At 40.3% G+C, this 24,560-nt stretch overlaps 1 protein-coding gene across 3 annotated transcripts in view; it reads left to right on the forward strand.

Moving 5' to 3' along the window:
- Positions 1 to 3,060: 3,060 nt before the first annotated feature.
- Positions 3,061 to 24,560, forward strand: part of NT5C2 (5'-nucleotidase, cytosolic II) — a 97,715-nt gene continuing 76,215 nt past the window's right edge. Inside the window, exon 1 of one of the 3 annotated variants that reach the window (XM_070363449.1) lies at positions 3,061 to 3,439. The gene's annotated coding sequence lies outside the window, so the exon portion shown is untranslated. Of the gene's footprint in view, positions 3,440 to 4,052; positions 4,112 to 24,560 lie in introns of those variants that run through there. The other 2 variants (XM_070363448.1, XM_070363450.1) reach the window with 2 other exon arrangements.

The following is a 24,560-nucleotide window of genomic DNA, read 5'->3' on the forward strand; positions in this document are numbered from 1 at the left end:
GTCCTACATGGACGTCCTTCTCTCAAGTTGAACTAGATGTTTCTAGTTGGACTAAATGTTTTCTAGTTAATTGTCTCCTCACATAATACCTGTACTGGCATTATTACAGTTAAGTGCTGACACTGTGCTGTTAGAGAAAGATAGATGAAAAAGAAAGGAGACTTGCAAGCTGGCTGATTGGATCTCTGACTGAACACTTCCTGGGAGAAAGCTTTGGGGGTAGACTCTTTCTAGGCCGTAGGCCAGGATGTTGGGCAATGCTTTCATTTCTCTGAGGGATTCTGCCAAGAAGCAGAAAACTGATGAATGACCTATGAATGCATCTCACATTCTGGGTGATCCAGAGTTTATGGTATTCTAGGGGAAAATTGTGTTAATCAGAAGGGTAGGGCAGCCATGTAGGTTCTTAGGCAGGAATTTTGGTGAGAAGCCATCCAAGGCCACAGTGGGATGGTCTTTCTTGCCAAGTACTGCCTGAGCCCTTCAGCCAGTGTCAAGATAGAGACACCAAGCAAGCCACTTAAGGCTCTTCTTTGCTTCTATAGGCTCTCCAACCTTCTGTTAGAAGGTTGTTTCATAGTTGGCATGGCTTGTCTTACTCCTGAAAGTCATGAGACCAAGAATCTTGTACTTTTGCGTTTTTTTTTTAGCTTAATATTTGATTTAAAAAGCAATGCATGAGTGCTTTTATCTTCTAAAACATTACAACTAAAGCTAATACCCCCTTTGAACATTACCCAGAATCTTCGTCTTTTACCCTTATCTTTAAAGATAACCTCTGATTAAGAATTTGGCCTATAGCCTTACAATCTGTTTTAAAAGTCTTAGTTTGGGCTGATGTAACGGGATACCTGAGACTGGGTGGTCTCTAAATGATAGAAATTTATTTCTTATAGTTCTAGGGTCTGGGAAGCCCAAGATCAAGGTATTATTAGGTTCAGTGTTTGGTAAAGGCCCACTTCCTGGTTCAGAGACAGCGGTCTACTCTTCTTGCTGTGTCTCACAGGGCAGAAGGGAGTAGGCAGCTCTCAGGGATCTCTTTTATAAAGGCACTAATTCTGTTTACTATCCTCACAATCTAATTACTTCCCAAAGGCCCACCTTCAAATGCCATTACATTGGGGCTGAGGTTTCAGCATATGAATTTGATGGGTACACATACATTGTCTATAGCAGGATGATAAGAAATTATGGTATGTATGTTTGTGTTTTATATTAACTTTTGACTTTGAAATAAGTTTAGATTGACAGAAGAGTTACAAAGATAGTACAGAAAGTTTCAGTGTGCCCTTCACTCAGCCTGTCCTAATGTTAATGGCTTATATAACTCTGGTTCAGTGACCAAAACTCAGAGGTTAATATTGGTACAATACTATAAACTATAGACTTTATTAGAGTTTCAACAGTTTTCCCCCTAATGTCCCTTTTCTGTTCCAGGATCCAATCTAGGATCCCAAATTGTATTTAATTGTCTTGACTCCTGAGTCTCCTTCAATCTGTGATAATTCTCAAGTCTTTTCCTGGCTTTCATAACCTTAACAATTTCAAGGAATCCAGGTCAGGTATTTTGTAGAATATCCCTCAATTTGGGCTTATTTGATGATTTTTCATGATTAGACTGAAATTATGCATTTTGAGGAGAGTGTCTATATGAAATCAATCAATCTCATGCTGCAACTTGCTGTTTTCATTCAAAACTATGATTTTGCTGCTAAGCTGCTAAGTCACTTCAGTCGTGTCCGACTCTGTGCGACCCCATAGACGGCAGCCCAGCAGGCTCCCCCGTCCCTGGGATTCTCCAGGCAAGAACACTGGAGTGGGTTGCCATTTCATGATTTTGAGATAGATCTAAATTAGCATATAGATCAAGCTCACTTATTTAAAGTTCTGTACAGAATTCTTTTACTGTAAGAATTTTCTATATTTTATTTAGCTATTGCCCGATTGGTGGGCATTGGCTGATACCAAATTTTCTTTATTTGCAGTATCATAGCAATTATCCTCATTCATATCTCCATAACATCGGATTATAGTAGATAACTAGAAGCGGCATTGCTGAGACATGGATTTAATAGATGTTGTCTGATTGCCCTCTAAAGTGGCTGTGCCAATTTACATTCTGATATTATGAAGCTTGAAAATTGTTGCCAGTTTGAGTTTTAATTCCATTTCTCTGGTTAGAGATTGGGCATCTCTTTGTATTATTACTGGCAATTTATAACTTTCTTTCTGTGAACTGCCTATTTACATTTGCCCATTTTTCTAGTGAATTTTTTTCTTTTTGATTTATTGCACCCTTTATATGTTGCAGATACACATCCTGTTTTATATATTACAAATGTTTTCTCGTAGTATGTTATCCCTTTGTTTCGCATTTTTTTTCTTTATTTCATCTAATTTAAAATTTTTTTCTGATTTTTTTTCTTTTGGAAACAAAGTTCTTGATTACGAAAGTAATATAAACAGTGTAGAAAATCTGGGAAGTTTACAAAAAAGTATAAAGAAGAAACCACCCTAAGTCTTTTTACTGAGAGAAAACCCCTATGAAAACCATACTCAATTACATATTTCCTTCTAGTCTTTGTGTGTGTGTGTTTGTGTGCATGCACTTCATTTTCATCACATTGCATTTATATATTTATTTGCTTAGTGTCATGATCTTTAGACACAAACTTTGGCCTTTTTCCATGTGCACTTGGTTTAAAAGTAGTGTCAGACTACCTTCAAACTCCTATTTCTTTTCCCCACACATCCTGAAAAATCCAACAGGTAAGAGGTCAGGGCCTGTCCTCAGCCGACCTGTACTGAAGTTGGCTCAAAAACACAAGAGAGGGTAGAAATATTCCAGCAGAGCACTTATTAAAAAGTCTTGGAAGTTTTAGTTGACTGCAAGCTCAATGAGTCAATAGTGCAGGTGCCAAGAATTTTATTTCTTGACTGCAAGGCAATAAGCCCTACGAGGCCTACTTTGCTCTGATGGTATCACAAATATTTGATTCACTCTTGGGCAACATACTCTGAAGGAGCCACAGTCAAACTGACCACATGTGTGAGAAGAATGAAGACAGAGACCCTCAAAATCAGGACAAAGGAAGAAACAATGGAAGCAATGGGAGATACTAGTTCGGAAAAGACAAGATCATGGGCAGAAGTCTTCAAGTATCTGAAAAGTAGAAGGTGGGAGAGAGATTAGACCTGTTTGTTCTCTGAGGCTCCAAAGGACAGGACTTGGGCCAGAGAGTGGACGCTGAAGAAACACCTTCTGGCTGGTCAGAGCTGCTGAGGCGAAGGCTTTCTGTCATTGAGCAGCTTTTTTTCAGACGCGAGTTGGTTGGGGTAGGAGTTGATATAATTCACCTTTTTTTGAGGACTATGTGCCAGGCCTGTGCCAAGAACATTTCCTCTATTATCTTATTTCATTCTGTCGTCATCCTAAGAGGTAGGCACTGTTGTTAAGGATGTATTAACACCCGTATTAAGGATGAGGGAGGTGGTATGATGAACTCAGGTATATCGCACAAGGTCACACAGTTGGCGAGCTGTGGAACCGAGACTCCAATCCTTTCTGACAAACCTCAAAGTCGTACTTTTATTATTTTATTTTATTTATTACTTTTATTTTATCGTATTTTATTATTGGAACTCAGGCGTAGTTTGGGCCAGAGGACTTTTTGAGGTCCTTTCGTCTGGAAGATTCTGTGACTGGGAAAAACGGATGCCTCCACCCCGCTAAGGGTAAGCGTCGGAGTGTCAGTGAAGTAGTCCAGGGCCCTGCAGAAGGCCCAGGGATGGAGACCTAAGGGACATGGAAGTGTTGTCAACGTGCGTCACCCGACAGCTCAGCAACAGGCGATATTCTGTTATTTGACGATCCCCAGACCCGCGCCAGGGACCCGGACGGTGGCGCGCCTTGCGCCCGCACTCCCGCAGCGTGGCCAGGGAGCGTCGCGGCGGCCGGGTTCTGCGGCGGAGCTGGGGGACGGAACAGCGCGCCGGTCCCTGGCAGGGCGCTAGCGGGGGGGGCGGTGCCGGGGCGGCGGGGGCGGGGAGAGCGCGCGCCCAGGAGGCTGCGGCAGTTGCGCGCTGGGATTGCTGCCGTGCGGCGGGGCCGGTGAGTGCGGCGGTACCCGCGGGCGGGCGGGGAAGGAGCGGGCGGGCGAGGGAGCGAGGTAGGATGCGCGGCAGAGCGCGCGACTTGGGCCACCCCGCACTAGTCCTACTCGGCTGCTGCGCCCCTCAGGCCCCTCTGGTCTGAGTGCGCGCCCGCGGACCCCGCACCCCAGATTCCGCACGCCCCCAACCCCAGGTCGCCCCCTGCCTCAGAGCAGCCCCTTCCTCCGCGCCGCGGCGACGCCCCCGGCCCCACGTCACGCTCGCGCCATTGTTTCCCGGCCTTGGGCTCTCCGGGACCCGCCTTACTCTCTCAGCGCGGCCCCTAGCCTCAGCAGTCAGTCTTGCCGCGTTCCGGCCCGTTACCCAGCTTTTCCCTCTCGCTGGTGGTAGCCCCTATCCCACCTCTGGCAGACATCCCTTTACTCTGTTCAGCTTATTTTTTCCTGCCGACGCCTGGCTTCCTCCCGTCCGCACCCGATGCCTGCCTTTCCGCCAAGTTAATGGGCCTCCCCTCCCCGTGCGCGTTCCCGGTCGACCGCCCGAGGAAGTAGCCGGCAGCTATGTGTTAGGATGCAAGGTTGACTGCGTTGTAGCAAGAACCACCAGAAATTGCCAACTGAAACCCCACAGAACACTGTGGTCGTTTGCAGCACTTCCTTGGAAAGCTCACTTCGAATTGCAAGCCACCACGAGAAAAACGTGCTAGTTCTTTCCCAATGGCCAACTGTCTAGTGGCAGAGCATTTTTTTCCTGGGGACCCCTGAAGCCCTTGAGAGCAGAGAGTGAGATGCGAATCTGAGGCCTGAAGCTGTAGTTATAAGCATGACGTTTGGGGGGCTTTGACTCTGGTAGGCCTTAGCTTTTAAAGGCAAGTAGGTAGAGTTGGGTGTTAGATGTAGCGTTTTCCCTTGACTTCCGGCCCTTGTTTTGAGGATGCATTGTAAGTGCAGTGCTCTGCAGTGACTAGTCACCATTATAGGGTTGTTTTTGTGCGTGCGTGTGCGTGTCCAGATTCTTCATGATTGAACTTGTTTCGTATTGTTTATATACTGTTCATTTTGCTTCTTAAAGCAGTAGATGCAAACTCTGGTAACTGTAATGTGAAAGAGTGCCATTTATCAGTGCAGTTCAGTTGCTCAGTCGTGTCCGACTCTTTGCGACCCCATGAACCGCAGCACGCCAGGCCTCCCTGTTCATCACCAACTCCCGGAGTTCACCCAAACCCACGCCATTTATCGTGGAACCGTAATGTTACTGAGGTCCTTTCAGATATTTACCTCGACACTTTTCAACATGATTAGAATTTTTCCAGATGAAGGCATCCAAGCCTGAAGAGGTTAAGTTCAAGAAGACACAGCTTGTAATTAAAAGCAGAACTCCACATGCTGGGCTGATGCTAGTGCGCATAAACTTTATTTTGGAAATGCTTTTCTATTGCAGTATAAGCCCCTACGTTTCGGTATAGCTTGCTGCATTGTTCTCATCAACCCAGAATTTATATTTTAGAATTTAATGATCAACTAATCTGTAAAGTGAGAGAGCCCAAGGAGATGCTCGGCAAGGGTTCATTCCATTGTTTGAAAATTTATAATTGGCTGCTGCTGCTGCTAAGTCGCTTCAGTCCTCTCCGACTCTGTGCCACCCCGTAGACAGCCTCCTACCAGGCTCCTCTTTATAATTGGCTACAGGTTTCCAAAAGTTTATAATTGTAGGAAGATTTATATAGATATTTACAAAGGGTATCTGCAAGCCTGATTAGTTATTTCAGGTGTAGCTTCCTAAAGAAAGCCAGAGTAAGTGGAATGTTGGCAGAACGTTCATCTTCTGCCTCTAGGCTATTTCTAATTTCTACTGCTTAATGGAGTAAAGAGAGGGCATAAAACTTGTTTTTAAAGTACATCTTTTTATTGCTTGCCTTTCTTACCCAAAAGCAAAATTTAATAGTTAAAAAAATCCCCCAACTTTATCACATTATTTGTGACAAATATCTTTTCTAGTTCTTTTATTTTTTTTTACAATTTATTTATTTTTTGGCTGTGGTGGGTCTTCGTTGTGTGGGCTTTTCTCTAGTTGTGGCGAACAGGGGCTGCTCTCTAGTCCTGATGAGCAGCTTCTCTTGTTGTGGAGCACAGCCACAGTGGACTTCACTAGTTGTAGAACGTGGGCTCAGTAGTTGTGGTGAACAGGGCTTAGTTACACTGAAGCATGAGGGATCTTCCCACGGGACCAGGGAGCAAACCAGTGTCCCTTGCATTGAAGGGCAGGTTCTTAACCACTGGACCACCAAGGATGCCCCTTTTCTAGTTCTTATGTAAATATAATTTTTATTTAGTTACATTATATTATATTCCTTTTTCATATTTTAAAATTTGCACTTCCCCACGTATCTGGATGTCGTCCATGTAGCTAGAGAATTCATCTACTTTTTTTTTTTTTGTGGAGGTTCCATAACATGATTTTATGCCTAGTAGTCACTAGTGCCTGGCATATAGGCTCTCAGTAAATTTTTGTTGAATGAATGTAATATTTTGAACTGCTTAGGCAACATCTCGGAACACAAAATGTTAAATATCGCAGGGCATATAGTAAATGATGTGTGAGCAGTAAAGGTGATCAATACAAAGGCCCTGAGCCAGGAGATGGCATCACATATGTTTAAGGGCCTGGGTTTTGGAGTCTGTGTTTGAGACCTGGCTTGCCATACCATTCATGCACCCTTGGAGAATTAACCTTAAGAGAACCTCACTCAGTTTCTCTCACCATGAAAAAGGGAAAAATAGAACACATTTCACAGAGTTGTGTGGGTTCAATGAGATAATTCTAGCACCCATTAAATTCTCTATAAATGTTAGCTATTTGTGTGTGGTTGTTGTTTTTTTTTTTTGGTTCAAAATGGAGAGATTACTGTAGGTTGGTGGAATCAGGGAAAATGGAAAATGACACCTGAGAGTATGGAAAAAATTATATTGAGGGTTTGCTGAATAGATTGCTCTCACTAAAACAAAGAATTTGGTAGATCAATAGTATGAAATAAAACTGGAGCGAGAAATTCGAGTAAACTATTCACAAGATAGGCTACATGGGTTTCTTGCAGATAGAGCAGAATTAATGAAGCAAGACAGCCCTTATTTACAAGTAGCTGGTGTTTGTTTCATTTTTAAAGTTTAGCCCTGAAAAAGTTACTTGTTTTAAGGAAATTGATAGCAAATTGTTATGCAGTGTTGAGTCCTTGTCGCTTGAATAGAATAAATGTTTTAACGACTTTTTACCATTTGAAGCAATTACCTTAAAGCAAATATTATTTGAAACTTGTGTCCTATGATTGGTTACCAAAGTTTGCAGTGGCTGTTTTCCTTTTCATGAAAAACAACTTCAGCAGTACCGCTCACCCCACCGCCCCCTGCCAGCAAAATGGCAAGCAGAGCAGCAAAATGACCCCCCCGCCCATTTTGGTGAAATACAGAATCAGAATTAAATTGACTCAGTGTTGAACTATTTGTTCATGTGTTTCTTTTGGTTGGGAAGCATTATCAAGAGTGTGAGATGAAAAAACCTGCTGTGTCAGGTCTCCTTAGAAAGAGAAGATTGAAATCTGGTGCCTGAAGTTTAATGGTTGAATATGTACTGTAGGTTCCTTGTTCCCGGACCAAGGACTGACTCCGTGCCCCCTGCAGTGGAAGTGCAAAATCCTAACCCCTGGACTGCCAGGGAATTCCCTGTATATTTTATATGTGTCTATATAAAATACATATATATACATATAAAATATACATGCAGGTTCCAGAGGATAGTGGAGGACAGAGAAGCCTGGCATCCATGAGGTAGTCACAGAGAGCAACAAAAATATACATATCAGCAAATGTGTTGGATATAGTAGGCCTGTCATATCTGGCTGCAAAATGGGGAAAAATCGGAAGGACGGCTGTACTGTGCCATTTTATATAAGGAGCTTGAGCATCTGGGAATTTTGGTATCTGTGATGAGGGGGTGTGTGTCCTAGAACCAGTGCCCCCATGGATTTGGAGGGACCACTGTGTTTGTATGTTTCCCTTTCAGATGTCCATGGAGTACATGTTTTTTAATGCTTCTTGGTTCAATTTAATGTGATTTCTTTAATACTTTAAATTTATTTAAAAATATGAAATATTTTAAAAGAATATAATGTAATCATCTTAAGTACAGTTCATATTTATTTTGTGTCTTTTTTCCCCCCATATTAGTCCATGTTCTAATTGTGTAGTCTCTCTCTTCAATTTACTGTATTTTTCAAAGGGATAAAATTACCAATGCAGTTAAGGCCTGTATGAACCCTTGCTGATACTGTTCCTCTCTTTTGCCCTTTCATGAATTCAGTAATTATTCCCATTATATTTGTATACTTTTACTAATATGTGTATATCCATAAAAGGGTATACGCTCTTGTTTAATGTGTTACGCACATGATTCTCTTGTTTAAGGTACTATGCACAATAAACAACTTGCTTTTGATTCATTTTGATTTTATATTTTTGAAGATATTTCATGATAAAGCATTGATGAAAGAAGCTCATATGAAGATTTTTTAAATTTTTTGATTGGTTTATTTGGTAGTGCTGGGTCTTCATTGCTGCGCTTGGGCTTTCTCTAGCTGTGGCCAGCCGGGGCTATGCTCTAGCTGTGGTACAAGTGCTTCTTGTTGCGGTGGCCTCTTTTGCTGCAGAGAGCACGCTCAGTAGTTGTGGCACACTGGCTTAGTTGCCCCATGGCATATGGAAACCTCCCGGGCCAGGGATCGAGATGGTGTCCCCTTCATAGGCAGGCGAATTCTTAATCACTGGACCACCAGGGAAGTCCCCATATGAAGATTTTGGGGGGAGTATGTTTTTTGGAGGGGGCTATGTTTGATTTCTAGCCCAGCCTGTGTTTCCAGGTCTATCCCGATATTGAGGCTGTTCTTTTTAAAATTTATTTTATTGATGTGCATTGATTTATAGCATTATAAAAGTTTCACGAATATAGTATTTCTGATTCTGTATACCCTTTGCTCACCGCCAAAAATGTAGTGTCCATTGATCACCATATAGTTGATCTCCTTTACCCATTTCCCTTTTCCTCTACCGGTGCCCCTGTGGTCACTAGTACTCTTTTCTATCTATGTTTTTGTTTGAGTTGGTTTATTTATTGTTTGTTTATTAGTTTTTTATATTCCACATATGAATGAAATCATACAGTATTTGTTTTTCTCCATCTGGCGTGTTTCACTTAGCATAATGTCCTTAATGTCCATCAGTGTTACTGCACGTGTCAAGATTTCATTGTCTGATGACTGAGTACTATTCCATTGTGTATATATGTATATATACGCCACATCTTTTCATCCCTTGATTCCAATCCTGACTATTGTGAATAATACCAGAATGAACATAGGTGTGTGCATGTATCTTTTTTCAGATTAGTGTTTTCATATTCTTTGGATAAATATCCTTGGAAGCTGGATCATATGGTAGTTCTGTTCTTAATTTTTTGAGGGATGTTTATACTGTCTTCCATAGTGGCTGCACCAGTTTATGTTTCCACCAACAGCATATGAGGGTTCTTTCTCTCCACATCCTCACCAGCACTTGTTATTTCTTGGTTTTTTTTTTTTTTTGATAATAACTTTTCTGCCAGGTGAGCAGTGATATCTCTTTGTGGTTTTAATTTGCATTTCCCTAATGATTAGTGATGTTGTTTAACATTGTTTTTGCTGCATATCCATGTTGATATATCTTTAGTTCGTTCGTCTTAATTGCTCTATAATATTGCATTATGTGAATAATCCAGTTTGTTTATGAATATGTAGGGGTTTCTGCCTTTTTTGCTATTGTTAACAGTGCTGTAATAAACATTCTTCAATGTGTCATGTTATTTACAGGTGTGAGAGAGAATTCTAAGCCTGGGGAATTCTTAGGTTGTAGAGTATAAGGATCTTCACCTTTATTAGATAAGGCCGAATTATTTTCCAAAGTACTAAACCTATCAGCAGGTTGTGAGAGTTCCCATTTTGCCATATCCCTGCAAACATGGATATTGTCAGACTCTTCAATTTTAAAATCAAGCTCAATTCATTTTAATTTGCTATTCTGTTTATTGTAATGATTTATTCTGTTTGCATCCATTTATTGTAAGATTTTTCTTCTCTGTAATTGCTGTTCGTATCCTTCATTCTTTTTTTTTTCTGTTGGCTTATTTTCTTTTCCATCGTTAGTTTGCAGCTCTTTATCTCTACTTTATACTAGGTATGATATTGCAATGTCTTCTCAGTGTTTGATTGCTCTTTACTTTTTGTTGTGCATGAGTTTTACATTTTTTAAAAAATATTTGTTTATTTGATTTATTTATTTGGCTACACTGGGTCTTAGTTGTGGCAAAGTGTTAACAACTGGTGAATCCGGGTGAAAGGTATAAGTATATTCATTGAACTACCACTGTACTTTTCTGTAGGACTGAAATTTTTCAAATAAAAAGTTGGAATAAAAATGTAAAACTTAAAAAAAAAAAAAAAAGCCTGTAAACTTGGGCTTCCCAGGTGGCTCAGTGGTGAAGAATTTGACCAGGGATCATATCCAGGGCCCCGGAGGGTTGCTTTCTTTCCACATCCTCACCAGCACTTGTTATTTTTTTTTTTTTTTGAGAATAACTTTTCTGCCAGGTGAGCGGTGATCTCTCTCTGTGGTTTTAATTTACATTTCCCTAATGACTAGTGATGGTGTTTAACATTGTTTTTGCCCTGACCAGGGATCGAATCCAGGGCCCCTGCATTGGGAACTTGGAGTCTTAGCCACGACCACCAGGGAAGTCCCAAGTTTTACATTAAAAAAATTTATTTATTTATTTATTTTTGACTGTGCTAGGTCTTTGTTACTGCCTGGACTTCCTCTAGTTGTGGAGAGCAGCGCCCACTCTCTAGCTGTGGTACACAGGCTTCTCGTCGCAGAGCACAGGCTCTAGGGCTTGCAGGCTTCAGTGTTGCCTGCCCTGGGCTCGGTAGCTGCGCAGGGCTTCTGGGCTCTACAGTTCTGACGCAGTAGTTGTGGCGCGCTGACTCAGTCACTCTGCCGTGTGTGGGATCTTCCCTGATCAGGGGTGGAACCCGTATGTCCTGCATTGGCAGGCAGATTCTTCACCACTGAGACACCTGGGAAGCCCAAGTTTTAGTTTTTTGTTTTATTTTTAAGCTTTACATTTTTATTCCAACTTTTTATTTGAAAAATTTCAGTCCTACAGAAAAGTGCAGTGGTAGTTCAGTGAATACACTTACACCTCTCACCCGGATTCACCAGTTGTTAACACTGCCATGTTTGTTTTCTTTCATATATAGATTTTTTTCTCTAAACTGTTTAAAAGTAAGTTGTAGACATCATGGCACTTCGTCTCTCAAAAGATATATTAATACTTAAATATCCTAAAAGCAAGGATGGCCTATAAACCTACAGTATAATTATCACATTTAATATGAATCAGCAAGTTTTGATCCCCCTCCCCCCATTCTCCCAATATATATCTAGAAAAATTCCAATATGGTAACACTTTCATCAGTTAGCTAAATAGCTAGTGTAATGCAGGAAGCACTCTTCATCTCTTTCAAAGTGGAAGGATGGGGTCATTTCACTTTTCCAACCAGGCCATGAACTCTGGGTAAAGGAGCACTACCATCCCCCAAAATAACAAACCTAGAAAGACATTTTCCAAAAGTAATAACCTTGAGCTGAGCTTTGAATAATGAAATCCGCCGTACCTTCCCTCACAGCTGGTGCATATATTAGTAGCTCTACACATGCTTACTGACTGACTGAATTAATACACCCCAAAAAGCATTAACATGTATATTTAGCAGAAAGAGAATGCCATACATACATGAAAATGAAAGAAGAAGCGTGAAGGATATTCAAAGTTGATAGCAGGATTAGAAATGCTCCATATTGATTAAGCCTGGGAAGGTGAAGAGTTACAATGGTCTCAGAGGGTCAAAAGGACAGATGTGTTGGGATGGATCCAAAAGCTATTCCATGGGATTGGAGAGGGAGAAAAAGGACTGTTGCTTAGGAACAGTGGGAACTTAAGAGCGATATGATATTTAATATCATCTATTCAAGGACTTACAAGATGTAACAAAAAAGTGAGATGGTCCCTATTCATAAGAAACTCACAGTCTGATAGAGGAGATAAGTGAAAAACTCACAAATTAGAATAGAATGGATTAAGTGATAAAGTTGGATAGACAAGATGTTTTATAGACTTACGTAGGATGGCCAGTGACCCCATCTGTCCATAACTAAGGCTTCCTCTAGAGGTTAGCCAGGCAGAATATGTGCAATGGAGTTCCTGGCAGAGGAAATTACAAAAAAAAAAAATATGAATACAACATTATTGTCTAATACACAGTGCGTATTAAAAATTTCTCAGTTGTCCCAATAATGACCTTTATAGTTCTTCTTCAGCCCCATCCCTGGTTCAGGATGAAGAGTTGCATTTAGTTGCCATGTCCCTTTAGTTACCTTTAATCCACAACAGAGCCCCAGATTTTTGTTTGTTTTCATAATATTGATGATATTTGAAGAGTCCAGGTTAGTCGTTTTATAGAACGTCCCTCAGTTTGGATTTGTCTGATCATTTCCTTTTGTATTTAAATTCAAACTAAATGTTTTTTGGCAGGGTATTTAAATTCAGACCAAATGTTTTTGGCAGGTATAAACTATAAATTTTAACTTAGTCAAATTTGTCCATCTTTTCCTTTATGGTTTGTGTTTATTATCCAAGAAAGTCTTCTCTGCCTTGATGTCATAAGGCTTTTCATCATTTTTTTATTTTCTAAAAGTTTTATGGTTTTGCTTTTTTTACATTTAGGCTTAGATGTTTTTTCTGCGTAGTCTATCTTTAATATGGTGTTCAATGAGCATTTGTGCTACACATTCTTTTTCTGCCATTGTGTTTGTTCTGAAATTACTCTGCAAGTTCTAAAGACTGCATGGCTTTTGTTATGCACTAAATTGTGAAAGTTTTGCGTTATCTGAACTGTGCTAAATGTGTAGAGGTTGAAACACCTCAATTATTCTGTATGAAAATTGTGAACATTTTAAGATGTATTTGGAAGAGTTTCAGCATGGTATCTTGATGTAAATAACACCAAAATGTAACATTGGGATCTTTCACAAATCTGAAATCAGTGAATGCTGTATTCTTAGCCTTAAATTATTGACTTTTGCAGTAGGTATGATGAAGTAATCCTAGGAGGAACTGAGAGCTTTCAGGAAAGAAAGAAACCTATAGATAGTAGATTATATTTAGGATACTTAGATTGACGTGAAAAAACATGTGAAATTGTATAGCCTTTGGCATTTAATTGACATTCTGAAGTTTGGACTCTAAAAGTAGAAACCTACTATAACATTCCTTCAGACATAAAGTATTTACTACATTGTGCAGAAGTCATAAGTATGAAACACTGTGGTCTCTAGTATTATAAATATTGTAATTTATTATGCACTGTGTGCCAGCCACTGTTCTTAGTATGTTGCACTTACTGATACATTAAATCCTTGTTCCAACTAACCATTTTGGAGTAGAAGAAGCTGAGATGATTGTATAATTTGGTCAGTTACAGAACTAATTAGCATTTGAACCAAGTTTTAAACTGGGTCAGAATGGCTCCAGAATCTGCACTCTTTACTACAAGTTTGTTTCTATAATCTTGGTCAAATTATTTAACTTCTCTATGCTCTTTTCTTCTTTGTATAATGAAGATAATGGTACCTAATTCATATGGTCGTTGTGAGAAGTCAGATAAAATATGTATAGAGCTTAGAATAATACATGAAAAAAAAGTGAGCGCTAAATAAATGTTTTATTGTTGTTTAGTCGCGAAGTCGTGTCCAACTCTTTTGCGACTTCACGGACTGTAGCCCGCCAGGCTCCTCTGTCTGTGGGATTTCCCAGGCAAGAATACAGGAATGGGTTGCCATTTCTTTCTTCTAAGGATCTTCCCCACTCAGGGATCGAACCCATGTCTCCTGCATTGGCAGGTGAATTCTTTACTTCTGAGCCACTAGGGAAGTTAGCTATTATTATGCTAACATTACTAAGACATTGAATTTATACATATCTCTGAATTTTAAAAAAATTATTTATTTTTTTGGGCTGCATTGGGTCTTCATTGCTGCCCGAGGGCTACTCATTGTGGTGGCTTCACTTGTTGCAGAGCACCAGCTCTAGGGAACATCAGTTTAGTTCAGTCGCTCAGTTGTGTCTGACTCTTTGCCACCCCATGAATCGCAGCACTCCAGGCCTCCCTGTCCATCACCAACTCCCGGAGTTCACTCAGACTCACGTCTATCGAGTCAGTGATGCCATCCAGCCATCTCATCCTCTGTCATCCCCTTCTCCTCCTGCCCCCAACCCCTCCCAGCATCAGAGTCTTTTCAAATGAGTCAACTCTTTGCATGAGGTGGCCAAAGTACTGGAGTTTCAGCTTCAGCATCATTCCTTCCAAAGAAATCCCAGGGCTGATCTCCTTCAGAATGGACTGATTGGATCTTCTTGTCGTCCAAGGGACTCTCAAGAGTCTTCTCCAACACCACAGTTCAAAAGCATCAATTCTTCGGCGCTCAGCCTTCTTCACAGTCCAGCTCTCACATCCATACATGATCACAGGAAAAACCATAGCCTTGACTAGATGGACCTTTGTTGGCAAAGTAATGTCTCTGCTTTTGAATATGCTGTCTAGGTTGGTCATAACTTTGCTTCCAAGGAGTAAGCGTCTTTTAATTTCATGGCTGCAGTCACCATCTGCAGTGATTTTGGAGCCCAGAAAAATAAAGTCTGCCATTGTTTCCACTGTTTCCCCATCTATTTGCCATGAAGTGATGGGACCGGATGCCATGATCTTCGTTTTCTGAATGTTGAGCTTTAAGCCAACTTTTTCACTCTCCACTTTTCACTTTCATCAAGAGGCTTTTTAGTTCCTCTTCACTTTCTGCCGTAAGGGTGGTGTCATCTGCATATCTGAGGTGTGGGCTTCAGTAATTGTGGCGCATGGGCTCAGTTGCTCTGCTGCATGTGGGGTCTTCACAGACTAGCGATTGAATCTGAGTCCCCTGCATTGGAAGGCTGATCCTTAACCACTAGACTACCAGGGAAGTCCCATATCTCCGAATTTTCATCAAATAAGTAAACTAAGCCATACATATGAATATATATAATAAAAAAGTAGAACTATCATGGTGATTATTGTGGCACCCAGGCTCCAGAGTGCTCGGGCTTAGTAGCTGCTCCTCTTAGGCCTAGTTGCTCTGCAGCACATGGGATCTTCATTCCCTGAACAGGGATTGAACCTGTACCCCCTGCAGCACAAGGCAGATTCCTGACCACTGGACCATCAGGAAAGTCCCTATGAGCTTTTTAAAAGGATATTCATGAATCATTACTAAATCATCCATTGCAAAGTATTGTATGTTAGCTGAATGCAAAAACAGTTCAGCTCTGTTACCTTTATGCTTTTGACCTTAGCTAATTACAGCAGTGTTTTGAAATAAAAGTCATATGGTGGTCCCCCTTATCCACAGTTTTGCTTTCCACAGTTTCAGTTACCTGCAGTCACAGCCAGAAAATATTACGTTCCAGAGATTAACAATTCATAAATTTTAGATTGTGTCATGTGAGTGTGCCATTCTGAGTAATGTGGTGAAATCTTGCACCGTCCTGTCTGGGATCCCCAATCATTGACCTCCTTTTGGCCCAGTAATTCAGAATCACCCAAAGCAAATAATCCTCCTCCTGACATATCATCAGAAGATCAAGAGTAGCCTAACTAACACTGTGTCACAGTGCCTACATCACTCACTTTCAATTCGTTTTATCATCTTATGTCATCAACAGAAGTATGAGTACGTGGAGTAAGATACTGAGTGAGAGACCACGTTCACATAACTTTTGTTACAGTTGTATGGTTGGAATTGTTTTATTATTATTGTGGTTAACGTGCCTCTTGTGTGCCTAATTTTTAAGTTAAACTTTATTGTAGGTATATATGTATAGGGGGAAATATAGCTTATATGGCATTCCATACTATCCAGTTTCAGGCATCCACTGGAGGTCTCGCAACGTATCCCCTCTTGGATAAGGGTTAGGGGGACTGCTGTACCACATATTCTCAGGCACAGTCATTTAAAATGCTTTCTTTACATGCTCTCGTTCCTTTCTGTCAACAACTATGTTATTGTTGAAGGTCTGGTATTACTCAGAACATTCAGTTGAAAGCAACCTTCATATATGGATGAGTTCTGTGTGATGTGGCAGAGGTAATGGAATTCTACGAGTAGCAGCTGTAAAGTGTTCAGGAGAACGTAAAATTCGGGTCTTTTTTGATCTGTTTTTGGAAGTTTAGGAACATACGCAACACATGCACATTTTCTAGTTATGGTTTCAAACTAGAGATTGGAGCATGTTGTTGCTTGAAGAAGAAAAACAAATTGTCCTGGCAACAGGTAGTACATTTCTCATTTGACAAGATCTTGTCTCAGTTTTGTTGTTTTCCATCAGAGAACAGGGAACCTTTTGTTCCAAGGCCTGGTGTCGAAATGTTAGCAAAAGACTATTGTAATCAAACTAAGAATCTTATGTGTTTCTGAACCAAGAGTAAGATTTCATGAAGATTGATTTAGAGCATTAAAAAGAACCTGTGTAATATTCTTGCATTTTCAGATGAACACAGAAGTTAGCTTCTGAAAGCGAAATGCTCCAAATGTAGAGGTGTAAGAGTTTATTTCTGCCTGTATTTCAAGTCTGCATTTCAGGGAACTGAGGCTATAGCAGTGAACAAAACAAGTCTTAGCCTAGTGGAGCTTGCATTTTAGAGAAAATGACTTGGCAGTACAAAACTGTCAAATATGTTAAATCTAGAAGTGTCAGTGTTCAAAAAAGAAAAATAAAGTAGGGTAAGAGAATAGCTAGTGATATGTGTGGATAGGTAAATGAGATTTTGTTAGTTGGAATTTGTTAGCCATCTGTATCACTTGTGTAAACTTAGTCTTTTACACAAATGTAAAATATGGGCAAATGATATAAAGAACTGTGAATGAAAAATGAGCAAAAAACTCTTGCTTATAAACTAAAAAGGTAGGAGTTAATGAAACAATTAACAGTTTATACATAACACACTTTTAAGGAGTCTGACTGGAGAAGGAGATGGCAACCCACTCCAATATTCTTGCCTGGAGAATCCCATGGACAGAGGAATCTGGCAGGCTACAGTCCATGGGGTCACAAGAGTCAGACACAGCTTAGCAACTAAACCACCACCACCACCCAAGGAGTCTTACTTTTGGGAAGAAATTAATATTCCTTCATCTTAAAATAATTTATGTGATTATTTTCTTTCATGTGTTTTATGATTAGAAGAAACAAAGGTTACAAAAATACTTGCAAAGCTGTATTTTATTTCAAAGTGCTGTTCTTTGATTTAGGGGTGGCCCTATTAACTACATAAACAATGATTTAGATTTTTAGCAGTATTATTAGACAAGTTAATCTGAATTTGGATCTGGCTTCCCTTGTTTTCCAGGGACTGATTGGTTTGTGGTCTTGTTACAGAAGGGTCCCTTGATGGCAACATAATGATGTAACCAACTAATGTACCTCTACACTTTCTTGGTTTTACTGCTCATCTGTCAAGGATTAGGATTATCAAGAGTTATGTGTAAAATGTTAGTGTGATACCAGGTGTACATATGAGCAATATAGCTTTAACTTTTCTTTTTCAGTTTATTATAGTAAACTATAATAGTTTAATATGTGTAATATTCAGTTACTAATGATAAAGAGTCCGCCTGCCAGTGCAGGTGAGCAGGCGACACAAGAGACGCAGGTTCGATTCCTAGATCGGAAAGATCCCCTGGAGTAGGAAATGCACCCCACTCCAATATTCTTGCCTGGAAAATTCCATGGACAGAGGAGCCCAGCTGGCTACAGTCCATGGGGCTGCAAAGAATTGAACACAACTGAGCAAAGCGTAATATGCAGTGAAAGTTGTATTTTTGAAAATAAATTTCAGGCTAAAGTGAGGAAATTTGAAAAAGCCATTTAAAAGTATCCTTTCCATTCAAGTCTCAGAGCAGTGTTCATTGTTCTTAGAATGAGAATGGTTGATTATAAAACTTATAAATTCCTAGTTTTATATTGCAAACACAAAAATAATTTGCAGTGAAATTTAGTAGAACACTAAGTGTTCGTATTACTCTTATTATATATTGCCTGTAGTGACACACTAATTCCATTGAAAAATGAATATTTGGTTCAAACTGCTGTGTGAATTAAACAGTTTGCCTGATGGATCTGTGCTATATACTGTATTGAAGTGCTACTCACTTCTTTCCAAGTGAGCTACTGACGTGACCTGAAACAGACATTAAAATGGCCTTGCTAACCAGGCTGCAGATTACTCACAAGGCTTACCCTGCCATTTCAGTTACTCTGCTTCCTGTTCTCAGAAGTTGCCTAGAGCTTTGGGGGCAGCTGGTTTCCCTTTGGGGGAGGGTGATACCGGTGGTGAAGGGAGCTATAAATATGTGTATTTTGCCTAGGAAATATTTTTAAAGTGTGAAACTAAAGTATTTTGAATGCCTGAGAGTTCATTTCAGTTGTTACTCTTCAGATACAACTACTTTGCAGGCTGGATATTTTATATTGAAGCAAAGTACTGTTTCTGGAGAAGGAAATGGCAACCCACTCCAGTATTCTTGCCTGGAGAATCCCATGGACAGAGGAGCTTGGTGGGCTACAGTCCACGGGTCGCAAAGAGTCGGACACGACTGAGCGACTTCACTTCACTTTAACTCACTGTTTCAGTATAAGCTGTACCACTATAGCTTGAAAGGAATTAAAATTTGAGCCTTTTATTCAGCATTAGGCACTGCTGTACCTTACTGAAAAAACTACTCTTAAGCTTTACGCTGTAAACAGGTGACAAACGAAATGCTTACTTACTTATGGAGCACTCTTTTTTTTGCCATATGATAATCATCTGTAATTTTATTGTTGCTATGAAAAATAGTTCAGCATTAGATAGGCTGGCTCTGTGAATAGAGTCCAAAAGTCTGTCATAGTAACACTTATGTGTGTTAGATAAGATCATAGGAAAACTGTCAAGTAAGGAACTTTTTGAAGATGATCTAAGAAAATCTTACCCCTTAACCTTCACAAAACTGTATAGACTTCATGGCAGATTTTATTTCATATTAATGATTATATAGTTAATCATTTATTTTTATGTTTTTTCGTTGAATAAATTTTTATGTTACCTTTGCTGAGACTCTGTAACTTGAATTTTTAAAATGAAATGTGTTTTGTTTAGTCCATGAATGATCCAAGAAGGTGCTTTGAATTTTTCCTACAAATAATATGAAGAAAGTAATAGAAAAAGAAATTAAAATATATAGAGGAACTCTTTTGTTAGTATAATTACTACTTCTAATTTGTAAGGAAAGAGGGAAAGAAAAGCCTGCCTTTTTAAAAAAGTTTTATTGAGGTATAAATACAACAAACTATATATATTTAGAGTATACAATAAATTTGACATATGTGTATAGCCATGAGGCAGTCACCATAACTGAGGTAATGAACATATCGCACCCAAAGTTTCCTCGGGCCCTTCCACCTCATTCCTCACTCCAGGCAACCACTGATCTGCTTTCTATCACTGTAGATTAGTTGGCATTTCCTAGAATTTTATATAAACAAAACCATATAGTGTGCACTCAATTTTTTATCTTCTTTCACTCAGCATAATTTTGAGATTTATTCATGTTGTGTATCAATAGTTCTTTCTTTTTTATTGCCTAATTGTATTCCATTATGTGGATAAAAGACCATATGTATCCGTTCACCTGTTCATAGACGTTTGGATTGTTTTCACCTTCTGACTATTACAACAAGGCTGCTATGAATATTCATGTACAAGTCTATATGGATATATGCTTTCATTTCTCTTGGACAGTTACTTGGGAGTAGAAAGATTGCAACCTAGAGTAGGTATGTTTAAAAGAAATGCTGGGAGTTCCCTGGTGGCCTAGAGATTAAGATTCTGGGCTTTACCTGCTGTGGGTCTTGTTGAGTCCCTGGTCAGGGGACTGAGATCCTACCAGCTGTGCCGCATGGCCAAAAAAGAAAAACAACAAAAAAGAAACGGCAAATTGTTTCCAAAGTGCTTGTCCCATTTTTTTTTTTTTTTTTAAATTCTCACCAGTCATGTATTAGAGTTCTAGTTGCTCTATATCCTCATCAAATTTGGCATGGTTAATCTTTTTTTTGTTTGTTTTGGCCGCACTGTATGGCATGCAGGATCTTAGTTCCCTGACCAGGGATTGAACCCTGTGCCCCTTGCAGTGGAATCACAGAGTCCTAACCCCTGGATCACGAGGGAAGTCCCTGGTCTGTCTTTTTAATTTTAGATGTTGTAATAGGCATGTAGTAGAATCTCATTATGGTTATAATTTGCATTTCCTTGATGATAAATGATGTTGAGTATCATTTCTTGTGCTTATTTGACATCTGTATATCTTTTATGATGAAGTGTCTGTTCAGGTATTTTACCTGTATTTTGATAATTAGATTCTTTGTCTTATTGTGTGTTGTTGTTTTTAATGATTTAATTTATTTATTTTTTTGGCTGTGCTGGGTCTTGTTGTTGCTCGGGGTTTCTCTTGTTGCAGAGCCGGGGCTGCTCTCCAGGTGCGATCATGGGCTTCTCGTTACGATGGCTTCTCTTGCTGTGGAGCAGTGGGCCCTAGGGCACTTGGGCTTCAGTAGTTGCAGCATGAGGGCTCATGCTGTGAGAGGTGGACCATAAAGAAGGCTGAGTGCTGAAGAATTGATGCTGTTGAACTGTGGTGCTGGAGAAGACTCTTCAGAGTCCCTTGGACTGCAAGGAGATCAAACCAGTCAATCCTAAAGGAAATCAGTCCTGAATATTCATTGGAAGGACTAATGCTGAAGTTGAAACTCCAATACTTTAGCCACTTGATGAGAAGAACTGACTCATTGGAAAAGACTCTGATGCTGAAAAGATTGAAGGCAGAAGGAGAAGGGGACGACAGAAGATGAGATTGTTGGATGGCATCACTGACTCAATGGACATGACTTTGAGCACAAAGTTGGTGATGGACAGTGAAGCCTGGCATGTGGTAGTCCATGGGGTCGCAAAGAGTCAGACATGACTGAGCGACTGAACTGAACTGCAAATGTTTTCCCCCTGACTGTAGCTTATCTCCCCCTTCCCACCTAAAGAGTGATAGAAAACACTTTAATGGAAACACAACATGAAAATATAGTTTTGTTTCATTTATGTCCTCTGTTAGCCATGAAAAGAGACAAGTGGAATATATAAACAAAGAGTCAATATTTAAACTTCCAAAGGAAATGAAATATTTTTGTGTCACTCATATATATATAAACCATAATGTGCAGAACATGACATGTAATGCCAACCTAATAATAAGTTGATTTATTGTTTATCTATCATATCCTCACTTTACTGAGGTCTGTGAACAAATGCTATTTCCTTATAGATTTGACTGTTCAGTTTCAAGCCAGCTTTTTCAGTCTCCTTTCACCTTCATCAAGAGGCTCTTTAGTTCCTCTTCACTTTCTGCCAGTAGGGTTATCATCTGCATATCTGAGGTTGTTGATATTTCTCCCGGCAATTTTGATTCCAGCTTTTGATTCACCCAGCCTGGCATTTTGCATGATGTACTCTTCTTAGAAGTTAAACAAGCAGGGTGACAATATACAGCCTGTCGTACACCTTTCCAATTTTGAACCAGTCTGTTGTTCCGTGTCCTGTTTTCAAGTTGCTTCTTGACCCACATACAGGTTTCTCAGGAGACAGGTAAGGAGGTCTGGTACTCCCATCTCTTTAAGAATTTTCCACAGTTTGTTGTGATCCACACAGTCAAAGGCTTTAGCATAGTCAGTGAAACAGAAGTGGATGTTTTTCTGGAACTCCCTTGTGATCCAACAAATGTTGCCAGTTTGATCCCTGGTTCCTCTGTCCCTTCGAAACCCAGCTTGTATATCTGAAAGTTCTTGGTTCACATGTTGCTGAAGCCTGCCTTGAAAGACTCTGAGCATAACCTTGCTAGCATGTGAAATGGGCTTCCCTGGTGCCTCAGTGATAAAGAATCCTCCTGCCAATGCAAGAGATGTGGGTTCGGTCACTGGATTGTGGAGATTTCTTGAAGAAGGAAATGGCAACCCACTCCAGTATCTTGCCTAGAAAATCCCATGGATAGAGGAGCCTGGTGGGCTACAGCCCATGGGGTTGCAAAAGAGTTGTACAGATCTTAGCAACTAAACGGCAACAACAATGTCCCATTTTACACACACACACACACACACACACACACACACAACATCTTCTTTATCTAGTCATTTGTCGATGCACATTTAGGTTGCTTCTATGTTTTGGCTATTTTGAATACTGTGCTATGAACATCAGGGTGCATGTATCTTTTCAAATTACATAGTTTTCTCTGGATATGTGCCCAGGAGTGGGAGCTGGATCTTATGGCAACTCTGTTTTTAGTTGTTTTTTTTTTAAACCTCAGGCTAGAGGATGGACTTTCTTTCTTTAAATGAACCTTTTAATTATTTAATTTTTTGGCTGTGCCACGTGGCGTAGGATCTTAGCTCCCCAGCCAGGGACTGAACCTGTCTGTGCCCTTGACATTGAAAGGTTGGAGTCCCAACCATTGGACTACCAGGGAATACTCTATTTTTAGTTTTTAAGGAACCTGCATACTGTTTTCCATACTGGCTGCACTAGTTTACATTCCTCCCAACAGTGTAGGAGGGCTCCCTTTTCTCCACACCCTCTCCAACATTTGTTATTTGTATACTTTTAAAGGATGGCCATTCTGACTGGTGTGAGGACTTTCATGCATTGGAGAAGGAAATGGCAACCCACTCCAGTTTTCTTGCCTGGAGAATCCCCATGGACAGAGGAGCCTGGTGGACTACAGTCCTTAGGGTTGCAAAGACTTGGAATGAAGCGACTTACCACACAGACTAATAACAACAACTTAGTGTCTTTTATCATCTGTGTCATTTGTGTGTTTGCTTCAGTTAATTTTTCTCCTCATTATGTATCATATTTTCCTTTTTCTTAGAATGCTGCTAATTTTTTATTGGATGCCATACAGTATACATTTTACCTTGTTCAGTTCAGTTCAGTCGCTCAGTCGTGTCCGACTCTTTGCGACTCCATGAACTGCAGCACACCAGGCCTCCCTGTCCATCACCAACTCCCGGAGTCCACCCAAACCCATGTCCATTGAGGCGGTGATGCCATCCAACCATCTCATCCTCTGTCGTCCCCTTCTCCTCTTGCCCTCAATCTTTCCCAGCATCAGGGTCTTTTCCAATGAGTCAGCTCTTCGCATCAGGTGGCCAAAGTACTGGAATTTCAGCTTCAACATCAGTCCCTCCAATGAACACCCAGGACCAATCTCCTTTAGGATGGACTGGTTGGATCTCCTTGCTGTCCAAGGGACTCTCAAGAGTCTTCTCCAACACCACAGTTCAAAAGCATCAATTCTTTGGCGCTTAGCTTTCTTTATAGTCCAACTCTCACATCCATACGTGACCACAGGAAAAACCACAGCCTTGACTAGACAGACCTTTGTTGGCAAAGTAATGTCTCTGCTTTTGAATATGCTGTCTAGGTTGGTCGTAACTTTCCTTCCAAGGAGTAAGTGTCTTTTAATTTCATGGCTACAGTCACCATCTGCAGTGATTTTGGAGCCCCCAAAAATAAAGTCAGCCACTGTTTCCACTGTTTGCCCATCTATTTGCCATGAAGTGATGGGACCGGATGCCATGATCTTAGTTTTCTGAATGTTTAGTTTTAAGCCAACTTTTTCACTCTCCTCTTTCACTTTCATCAAGAGGCTCTTTAGTTCTTCACTTTCTGCCATAAGGGTGGTATCACCTGCATATCTGAGGTTATTGATATTTCTCCTGGCAGTCTTGATTCCAGCTTGTGCTTCTTCCAGCCCAGCGTTTCTCATGATGTACTCTGCATATAAGTTAAATAAACAGGGTGACAATATACAGCCTGACGTACTCCTTTTCCTATTTGGAACCAGTCTGTTGTTCCATGTCCAGTTCTCATTGTTGCTTCCTGACCTGCATACAGGTTTCTCAAGAGGCAGGTCAGATGGTCTGGTATTCCCGTCTCCTTCAGAATTTTCCACAGTTTATTGTGATCCACACCGTCAAAGGCTTTGGAATAGAGGAGTCTTAAAATATAGTTTTAAACTAGTTTTTAAAACTAGTTTTTAACTCTAGTTTTAAATAGAGTCTTTTTTTTTTTGGCCACACCTGTGGTATGCAGAATCTTAGTTCCCCAACCAGGGATCGAACCTGTGAACCCTGCAGTG

Source organism: Bos mutus, chromosome 26, assembly GCF_027580195.1.
Source record: "Bos mutus isolate GX-2022 chromosome 26, NWIPB_WYAK_1.1, whole genome shotgun sequence".
Classification (NCBI taxonomy): domain Eukaryota; kingdom Metazoa; phylum Chordata; class Mammalia; order Artiodactyla; family Bovidae; genus Bos; species Bos mutus.